The sequence below is a fragment of the Marmota monax genome, unplaced genomic scaffold, assembly GCF_021218885.2.
Source record: "Marmota monax isolate L192 unplaced genomic scaffold, Marmota_monax_Labrador192_F-V1.1 WCK01_AAM20220418_F8-fsc00028, whole genome shotgun sequence".
Classification (NCBI taxonomy): Eukaryota; Metazoa; Chordata; class Mammalia; order Rodentia; family Sciuridae; genus Marmota; species Marmota monax.
Window position 1 is genome coordinate 1,140,920 of NW_026694779.1, and position 9,972 is coordinate 1,150,891.

Consider the following 9,972-nt stretch of genomic DNA (forward strand, 5'->3'; position numbering starts at 1 on the left):
AGCTGCAAGCCTCAACAACTAAGCATTACAGGTATTTGGGGTTTTTTGTTTTAATGCTAGAAATTGAATCAGGGGTAATAAACAGTTATACCCCCCAGTTCTTTTTTGTATTTTATGTAGAAACAGGGTCTCACTTAACTCTTTAGTGCCTCACTAAGCTGCTGAGACTGGCTTTGAACTCGCAATCCTCCGGACTCAGTCTCCCCGACAGGGGGATGGCCTTCCACTGCCTAAGTACAAAAATACAATTCACTCAAATAGGAACAATTACTCTTGCACAACAAAACTAAAAACCCTCTGGTGGTTGTCAGTGGAGCTCCTTATATAGCTCTTGGGCCCCTGCGATTGGTTGAAACTTATGCAAATTAGGGTTTGGAAATGTACTAATGCTATTGGTCCAAACTTATGCTAATTAGGGTCTGGAAACGCTAACGCTATTGGTCAATTCTTAAGTCCTGCCTTTCATTAAAGTGGGTTGCCGCTGCTGTGCACTCTGCAGTGGGCTATGCCCAGGCTTGGCCCCTGATGGAAGACAGGTCAGCTTGCCTTGTGCTGGCCCCCTGTGCCTGCATGGCAGGCTCTGTGTGACCAGGCCAGCCCAGCGTTTGCCACCTGCGCTTCAACCTACCTGGGATGCCACTTCTTGGCCAGTAGAAACTGGCCAGAGTGTTGGTGCAGGACTTTACCATATATCTATTCTATCAAGTTTCTTAGCTGGTTATTAGTATTCCTAATAAATGTTCACATCTTAGTACAATTGCTTATAATATAGCAAGATTGTTTTCTCACATTCTGCATTCTGTCCTGGAATCTCCTGACCTACTCAAAGATTTTATGAAATTTTGAATTTATTAAGATTTACCATTTATGCTATAAACTTATGTGAGTTTTTGCAAATGTGTAGTGTCATGTATTTTACCATTACAATGTCACATGGTTACTGATTTCACCATCCCTAAGACATTCCCCATGCTCCACCAATTCACCTCTCTGACTTCTTGTGCCTCTGGCAACCCATCTTCTCTCTTTCTCTCTCTTTCTGGCACTGGGAATTTAACTCAGGGTGCTATAACAATGAGCTATATTCCAATGCATTTATAATTTTTATTTTAAGACAGGGACTCCCTAAATTGCTTAGGGCCTTACTAAGTTGTTGAGGGTGGCCTCCAACCTGTGATCCTCCTGCCTCAGCCTCCCAAATTGCTTGGATTACAGGTGTGCACCACCGTGCCCCACATGCATTTACATTTGTTATGGTTTGGATGTGAGGTATTCCCCAAAAGCTCATGATGTGAGTCAATGCAAGAAGGTTCAGGGGAGAAATAATTGGGATTATGAGTCTTAACCCAGTCAGTGAATTAATCCTCTGATAGGATTAACAGAGCGGCCATTGAAGTGGCTGGGTGTGACTGGAGGTGGGAATTGGGGCATAGCTTTAGGGTATATATTTGTACTTGGCAAGTGAAGACCCCTATCTCTGCTTCCTGGTCATCACATGAGCTGCTTCCCTCCACCACACTTTTCTGCCAGGGTATTCAGTGTCATCTTGAGCACCAAGGAATGGAGCCGCCTTCTATGGACTAAGACCTCTGAAACTGTAAGCCCTCAAATAAACTTTTCCTCCTCTACAATTATTCTGGTCAGATCTTTTTGGCCATAGCCGTGAAAAAGCTCACCAAAACAGTGTTTTTACTATCATCATAATTATGCCTTTTCCAGAATGTCATTTGGTTGAAATCACACAGAATATGGTCTTTTCAGAAACATGGATTCCTTTCACTTAGTAATATGCATTTAAGTTTCCTCCATGTCTTTTCGTGGGAACTACAAAACAGTTGGTTTATAACAACAGCTTGTGGTGGCTTGGCAGTGTCCCCTAAATGTTGACCTGTTAAAGGCTTGCTGCTTTACCTGTGGCGCTATTGGAGGTAGTGGGACCTTTAAGGGGAGGGGCTATGGGCAGGAAGTGAGGTCATGGGGCGTGGCTTTAAAGGGGAATTAAAGAGCCCCGCCCCTCCCAGTCTCCTTCATTGCCTCCCAGACGCCTTGAGATGAAGTCTTCTGCGTGCTCTTGCCAAGGCCATGATCGTGGGCTCCGTCGCCACAGGCCAAGCAACTGAGCCCAGGGAACATGGGCCGAAGCTTCTGGAACCATGCATCAAATGAAATGTCCCTCCTTTAAAGTTGCTTATCTTAGGGGCTGAGGATGTGGCTCAAGCGGTAGCGCGCTCGCCTGGCATGCGTACGGCCCGGGATGGATCCTCAGCACCACATACAAACAAAGATGTTGTGTCTGCCGAAAACTAAAGAATAAAATTAAAAAAAAAGAAAGTTGCTTATCTTAGCTATTTTGTCACAGCAATGGAAAGCTAAGTCGCCTGTTAAGAGTCTTGACTTCCAAACCCCAGCATGACTCCCAGAACCAGAAAGACGTGACCCTAGAATGACCCCAGCACCCTATTTATTTATTCTTTTATTTGCGGTGCTGGGGATGGACCCCAGGTTGTCCCCAGGCAAGCACTCTACCACTGAGCCATAGCCCCAGCCCTCTCTATTCTTTTGAAATATAGCACACACCCAGGTGTTGGGGTTGCACATTGAATTCCCAGTGACTTGAGAAACTGAAGCATGAGGATCTCAAGTTCAAGGCTGACCTCAGCAGATTGGGGGCTGGGGATGTAGTAGTAGAGTCCCCCCTGAGTCAATGCTTAGTACTGGAAAAAAAAGAGGGGTTGGGTAGAGAGAGAGAAGGAGGGAGGAAGACAGAGAGAGAGAGAGAGAGAGAGAGAGAGAGAGAGAGAGAAATATACCAAAGTCTTGATTACTATGGTTTTATAGCAAATCTTAAAGATGGGTAGTGTGAGTTCTCTGACTTTGTTCTTACCTTTTTGATAAATAAAAAAGCGACTTGCTGGGGTTTTTATCGGGATTGCATTGAACTAGTAGATTGCATTGGGGAAGAAATGGCATTTTAACAATATTAAGTCTTCCAACCCATGAACACAGGCTCTCTTTTCATTTATTTACCGCTTTGATTTCTTTCATCAGAATGTATACTTTCCCACCTGCAGATCCTATCTATGTTTCATTATATTTATTGCTAGATATCTCTTTTTTGAGGTAATGCTATTGCCTATCTCAATTGTTAAGGGAGAGTAGCCCTTTGCATGAGGTATGTTTTGCAGTTGTTGACACTGGGAAGTGTCAAGGTACCAGATTTGGTGTCTGCCAAGAGCCTGCTTCTTAGTTAATAGACAGATATCTTCTCCCTGTGACTTCAGGGCAGAAAGCACAAAGGAGTTCTGTGGGTCTCCTTTATTTGTTTAAGGCAATTATGACACGAACACCCTTCATGCAGAGCCTCCCAAACGCCCACCTCCAAATAGAATCCTACTGGGGATTCAATTTGAGGCCTAGGAATTTCAAGGGCACAAACATTCAGTCTATTACCTCATGGTCAAACATCACTACTGTGACTCTTGCCATCACATCCAACATCCCAGAGACTTGGATAGAGAAAAAGAGAAAGAATCCTGGTGCAATGGTGCATGCCTTTATGCCCTTTATGGTTTGTATTCTCCAACCTGTCTTTGTTTCTAACGGTCGTTCTAGTTCAGGTTCAGCAAACTGCAGTCCCATAGTCCAAACTCAGCTGGCCCCCTGTATCTGGAACACAGCCATGATCATGCATTGAGTCACAGGTGAATTATGGGCCACCTGGCCTGCAGAGCTCAAAATATTTACCTTGCGTGAAAGAAAAGGGGAGCAGGCGCACCCCTAGGATAGAGGCATCAGCAGATTTATGATCAGGCCCCTGACAGGCTGCTCCCTGCAGAGAGAGAGAGAGAGAGAGAGAGAGAGAGAGAAGATGTTTTACCATCTACAGGCCAGAATCATGGCTGCCCATCAGGGGTGGGTTTAGGCCTAGCTACTGACAGAGCATGGCCTGATTTTGCAGAAAGCAAGTTACTGTTTCTTGAGAACACAGAAGAGCAACTTTTTATCTGTCAAGGACAGAGCGGAGACCAGCAAGCCTCTATCTCCTGAGAATAAGAACAGCATTGATAAAGCGGGGGTGGGCAAAGGAAGATGGCTGCAGTGTTGCCAACAGAAAAAGTCTTTTTTTTTTTTTTTTTAACAGAAAGCATTTGTCCACTGCTGGGTCTACCTGGGCTCCACCACCCCGGAGGCTGAGGCAGGAGGATCGCAAGTTCGAGGCCAGCCTCCTCCGCAACTTAGCAAGGCCCTACATAATTGTAGGGAGGCTCCATCTCAAAAATAAAAACAAATAAATGAAATAAAAAGGTTTGGGGGTGTGGCTCGGTGGTAAATGAGTTAAATCCCTGTTACCAAAAACAACCAGAAAAGTCAGCTTTTTTTTTCTTTTTCTCTTCTCCCCCACAACCCCTGCAGGGACTGGGGACTGGACCCAGGGTGCTCTACCACTAAGCTCTATTCCTAGTCCCCCCCCCTTTTTTTTCCTTTTAAGGATTTCACTAAGTTGCTGAGACTGGCCTTGAAATTGGGATCCCCAATTTTGCCACCTCGTCTGGCAAAGGTCTGAATTTTCAAATTATTACCTGGTGATTTCAGCCTGGGGATTTAATAAGCAACATCCTATCTCTCTTTCAGGACAGGAGGCAGTCAGATAGATGGAGGTCAAGGTGACTGGAGAAGGTAGCTTTGGATGCCTGTCACAAGGGGCTCACTAATTCCTAAAGTTTGGATCTGGAATGCCACCCCCTCCCAAGTCCCGTGGGTTAAAAGCTTGGTCTTCAACTTGGCAGGGCAGGACAGTGGCAGAGACTTTTAAGAGACTGATTAGATTGATTTTTTTTTTTTGGTACCAGGGATTGAACTCAGGGGCGCTTGGCCACTGAGCCCCATCCCCAACCCTGTTTTGTGTTTTATTGAGAGACAGGGTCTCACTGAGTTGCTGAGGGCCTCACTTTGGCTGAGGCTGGCTTTGAACTCAGGATCCTCCTGCCTCAGCCTCCCCAGCTGCTAGGATGACAGGCGTGTGCCACTGCACTGGGTGAGAGGTATTAGGTTGTCACTGGGGTTATTACACTCACAAGGAAATGTGGAATTCTAGTTTTCTCTCTCTCGCAAGGGGGACCAGTCAGGGACTAAACCCTCCTTAACCATGAGCCAAAATAAACCTTTCTCTTTTTTTAACATTTATTTTTTAGTTGTACTTGGACACAGTACCTTTATTTTATTTATTCTTATGTGGTGCTGAGGATCGAACCCAGGGCCTCGCCTGTGCTAGGCGAGCGCTTTACCACTGAGCCACAACCCCAGCCCATAAACCTTTCTTTTTTTTGAAGGTGATTTTCTCAGGCGTTTTACTACAGTAACAAAAAGCTGACTTGCACACCAGTTCTGTACTGCTATATTAGCAGATTTCTTGGGTCTATTAGATGGCTCAGGACAAAGAGTGGCCCCTCTCAGATCTGGTCAACTTAAGCGCACGTGTGCTTTCTTCTAGGCCACAAGAAGGATCAGCCCCAACTTTCCCCAGCAAATCCTACCCCTGAGCCACATAAAGAAGCCTCTATAGCCCAATCTCACATTTGTAACAAATGAAGTATTTGAACATAGAAAAAAGATAAAGGGGATACACACACTCCTAAGCCAACAGTAGTTATCTCTGATGGTTAGAATTCCAATAAATATTTTTTTTCTTGTGTACCTGTATTTTATTCAAGTTTCTCTAAGGAATTGGTGCTGTTCAGGAGTGGGAGAAGTTATGAAAAAATGGAAATAACCAACTTACAAAACCCTTTCTATATTTCTCATCTCTCTCTTTTCCCACACCTCCTGGGCCACTCCCAATTTCCCTGCCTGCTCTGTCTCTGTGTCCATGACAGACTGAGAAGTCCTTCTTTTTCTCTGTGTGTGTGTTGCTCTCCATGAAACTCAGGGCCTCACGCATGCTAGAGGCTGGCTCTGAACTCGCAATCCTCCTGCCTCCGCCTCCCCAGCTGAGCTCCGCCACTGAGCTCTATCCGCAGCCCAAGAAATCCTCTTGGTGACAGGAGAAAAGTCAGGAATAGAAAGAAACTGGGTGTTTGGAGCCAGAGTCCTGCATTCAAGAGCTGATGTTGCCCCGTGGCCCTCACCGTTAGGTGTAATAGCACCACTTCCCCTCGCCAGGCCCTGTGGGTGGCACACTGGGGACATCAGGGATGAGCCAAAGCAAGAGAGGGGGTGAAGAGCCAGGAAAACAAGAAAGAGAAGGTTGTGGGCGTGTTTTGTAGACTTTGGAAGGAGAATTTCCCATCATCCTCCACCCCCCAGAATAAGGCACAGGACTGATGGATTCCTGCTCCCTCTGGACCCCACTCTGCCGGAATCCACAGAGCGTCATGTTCTGGTCCCCCATGTTGGGAGTCTGAACTCTTATCTTGTCACACATTTGGGGAGTCCCAAAGTTTACTGGGAGAAGGTGGTCCATCCCCAGCCTTTGGGGAGGTCAAAGGTCAGTATGCTCCACTTGCTGGACATGGGGGACAGGAGGCAGGCAAGCCGGGGTCAGAGATAGGGGTGAAGAACTGCTTCAAGAGGAGATAAAGCTAAGGGAGTCCCCTTTTGCTGTGTGATCTTAGGCAAGTGGCTCAATCTCTCTGGGCTCCAGTTGGCTTCTCTATAAAAATGGAATCAGTAGCTGCCACCCCAGGAGGCAAAGTTTTGGCATAAAGGGTGGTGCCTGAGAGTTAAATTTAATGTCAACCTGAGTAACTTAAGGGATGCCCAGCCAGGTAGAAAAACATTCTTTTTTTTTTTTAAAGCATTTATTGATTAATTTATTTTTGCAGTGCTGGGCATGGAACCCAGGGCTTCATGCATGTGAAGTAAGCATTCTACTGCTGAGCTACACCCAGCCCTCTCTCTCTCTCTCTCTCTCTCTCTGGTGCTGGAGACTGAGCCACATTCCCCAGCCCTTTTTATATTCTCTTTAGAGACAGTGTCTCCCTAAGTTGCTGAGGCTGGCCTCGAACTTACGATCCTCCTGCCTCAGCCTCCCCAGCTGCTGGGATGACAGGTGTGTGTCATGGTGCCCAGTATCAGCCTGGACAATTTAGTGAGACCTTGTCTTCAATAAAAAGGGCCAGGATATAGCAGGGTAGAGCACTTGCGTAGCATGATTGAGGCCCTGGATTTATCCCTAATATCACTAGGAAAAAAAAAACAAACATTTTTTTTTTTTAAAGAGCCTTTATTTTTTCCCTTTAGACCAGGGATGGAATCCAGGGGTGCTTTTACCACGGAGCTACATCCCCAGTCCTTTTTTGTTTTATATTTTGAGACCGGGCCTTGCTCAGTTGCCCAAGCTGGCCTTCAGTTTATGATCCTCCTGCCTCAGCCTCTGAGTCACTAGGAGGAGAGGATGCGCCACCCACCCCGTTTAAGACCCTTCCCTCCATCTCCCTCCTTTCCTTCTCGCCCCTCCTTCCTGTGTATTGGTCAAGAAGGTCAGAAGGTCCCCACTCCCCACCCCCATGCTGGGGACCCCTCCCAGGGCAGGGCACGCACTGTACCACTGAGTCACAGCCCCAGACACTCATGGATTCACGGTGACTGTTGAATATCTCCTAAAGGTGACAGAGCCAAAGTGGCAGGGTGGCACCACCGAGCCGGATCCCAGTCCCAGCTGTGGATGAGGTGATGACATTTCCCACCAGCACTTGTCCTGATGTCCAATGACTAAACACCCCCCCCTTTCTGTCCAAGACACAATCCGCAGCCTTCTGAGGAACAGGACTCCCCTCTGAGGCCCGTGGCACGTGGACCCGGTGACACTCAGCGTCCTGAAAAACTTGGATGACGGAAACTTGTGAACACAGACAAAATGAACCAAGACCCACAGATCAAATCCCCACGGAGGGCTCTCTTGGTGTCCAGGGTCACCAACATGGCCTGGGTCCTGCTTCAAAGGGGAATCTCAGACACGGGGTCATGGTACCCGCCGGCGTCACCCCTGGGTGACATTGTTTTTTACATACCTGCCAGGCCATTATCATCTGTCACCAAAAAAAAAAAAAAAAAAAAACCCAATTCCTTCAATAAATGCCCAAATTTGTATTGAAGTTGAAGTGGGTTTGGAGAATTCATATCTGATTCCTCTCCTTTCCTTCCCCTATAGGAGGAAATCAGTATCAGGGCAGAAAAGAAGCTGCAAGGAGTTTGGTAACTGAACCCCTAAACCTTACCATTAGATGGCTGTGTGACCTCAAGCAAGTGACTTAACCTCTCTGTGCCTCCAGGTCTCGTGCGAAGTTCCCTGGGTAGCTGCTCCGAGATCCCACCCTTCCCTCACCTGCAAGAAGGTGAGGCAGTCGCAAAGAGACTCTAACAGAGGCCAGAAGCTCACACTTGGAACACAGATTGAGATGGCACCTACCTGCGGGGGCTTCTCAGCCTGCAGGTTAACCTGGAGATTCTCTGTGGAGGAGCAGCAGGAAGTCCCGCTTTGAAGTCAGGGAGACCAGGGTTCAAATCCTGACCCAGCCACTTCCCAGCATGTGAAAATCTCTGATTTAGAGCATTGGTTTAATAGATGCTCTCAGATGGGGGAAGACAGGTCCCGCCCCCCACAGCTGTCCCTTCAGTGTCCAAAGGCTGAGTGGCACTCGGCACTGTCCAGGGGACTGTCTAAAAGGGTCCTCAGCAAGGCTGAGGGGTTGCTGTGTCACCATTTTTATGGATAGGGAAACCGAGGCCAGGCTGTCTGGCTGTTGTCTGTCTATGACCATGTCTGTCCGTCTGTCTGGCCAGTAAGCACGTGCCTGCTGAGTCAGGTGGCCTGGCCGGCGGCGGTTTGGGAATGCAGGGAAGCCAGAGGCCACGCTCATCTGCTGAGCTGGTCTGGGCAGTCAGCTGTGCCACAGAAGGCTGCCCTGTGAATCACGCATGCACGTGCACACACACAGGAAGGTGAGGTCACTCAGGTTAGACGTGAGCAGGGACTTCCCTGATACCTCCGGCAGGTCTGTCATGGCCTTTGATATCTGGATGGAGAGACAGAAGATGCCCTGCGGTTTGCATTTCTAGAAGGTTCCCTGGTGATGCAGAGACTACTGGTTTGGGGACCACACTGAGTAATAATCTAGTGCACGTCCTTTTGCATGCGTCAGGGTAGACCTCAAGTTTCTTCTTAAAATATCCCTGGGGTCAGAAGACTCATTGCTTCTCTTATCAGTGTATTTAATTTCTAGATCTGATTTGGAAGATAGGAATTTTTGTTTGTACTTGTGCCAAGTTGAAAACACAAATTCTATGGGGCTGGGGTTGGGGCTCAGTGGTAGAGCGCTCGCCTAGCATGTTTGAGGCACTGCGTTCGATCCTCAGCACCACATAAAAATAAAATAAAGGTGTTGTGTCCACCTACAACTAAAAAAATTAATGTTTTAAAAAGAAGACCAATTGGAAGAGAGTCTCCCTCTCCCTCCCCCCAACCCATCAAATTACCAAGCCCCGCCCATATTTCCCCCTCTCTAAATCAGTGTCATCCAATAGAAATACATTTGGGAGCAGTTTGGAAATTCTGTAGCTCCTAAAAATTCGCAGTGAAATTTTTAATACTCTATTTTAAAATAGTAACTCGTTATGTGCAAAATATGACCTTTCAGATATATCAGGGGCACTTTACCACTGACTTACATCCCAGCCCTTTTTAAATTTTATTTTGATATGGTCTTGCTGAGTTGCCCAGCCCGGCCTCAAACTTGGAATCCTCCTGCCTCAGCCTCCTGAGTCGCTGGGGTTACAGGCATGTGCCACTCTGCCTAGCTCAGAATATTATTTTAATAGATCATCAGTACCAAAAAGGGATGTGCCTTCCACATACCAGGCGAGTGTTCTACCTCTGAGCTACAACTCCAGCCTCTGAGGCTGGCTTTGAATCGAGATCCTCCTGCCTCAGCCTCCTGGGTCACTGGGATTTCAGGTGTGCACACCATACCCGGC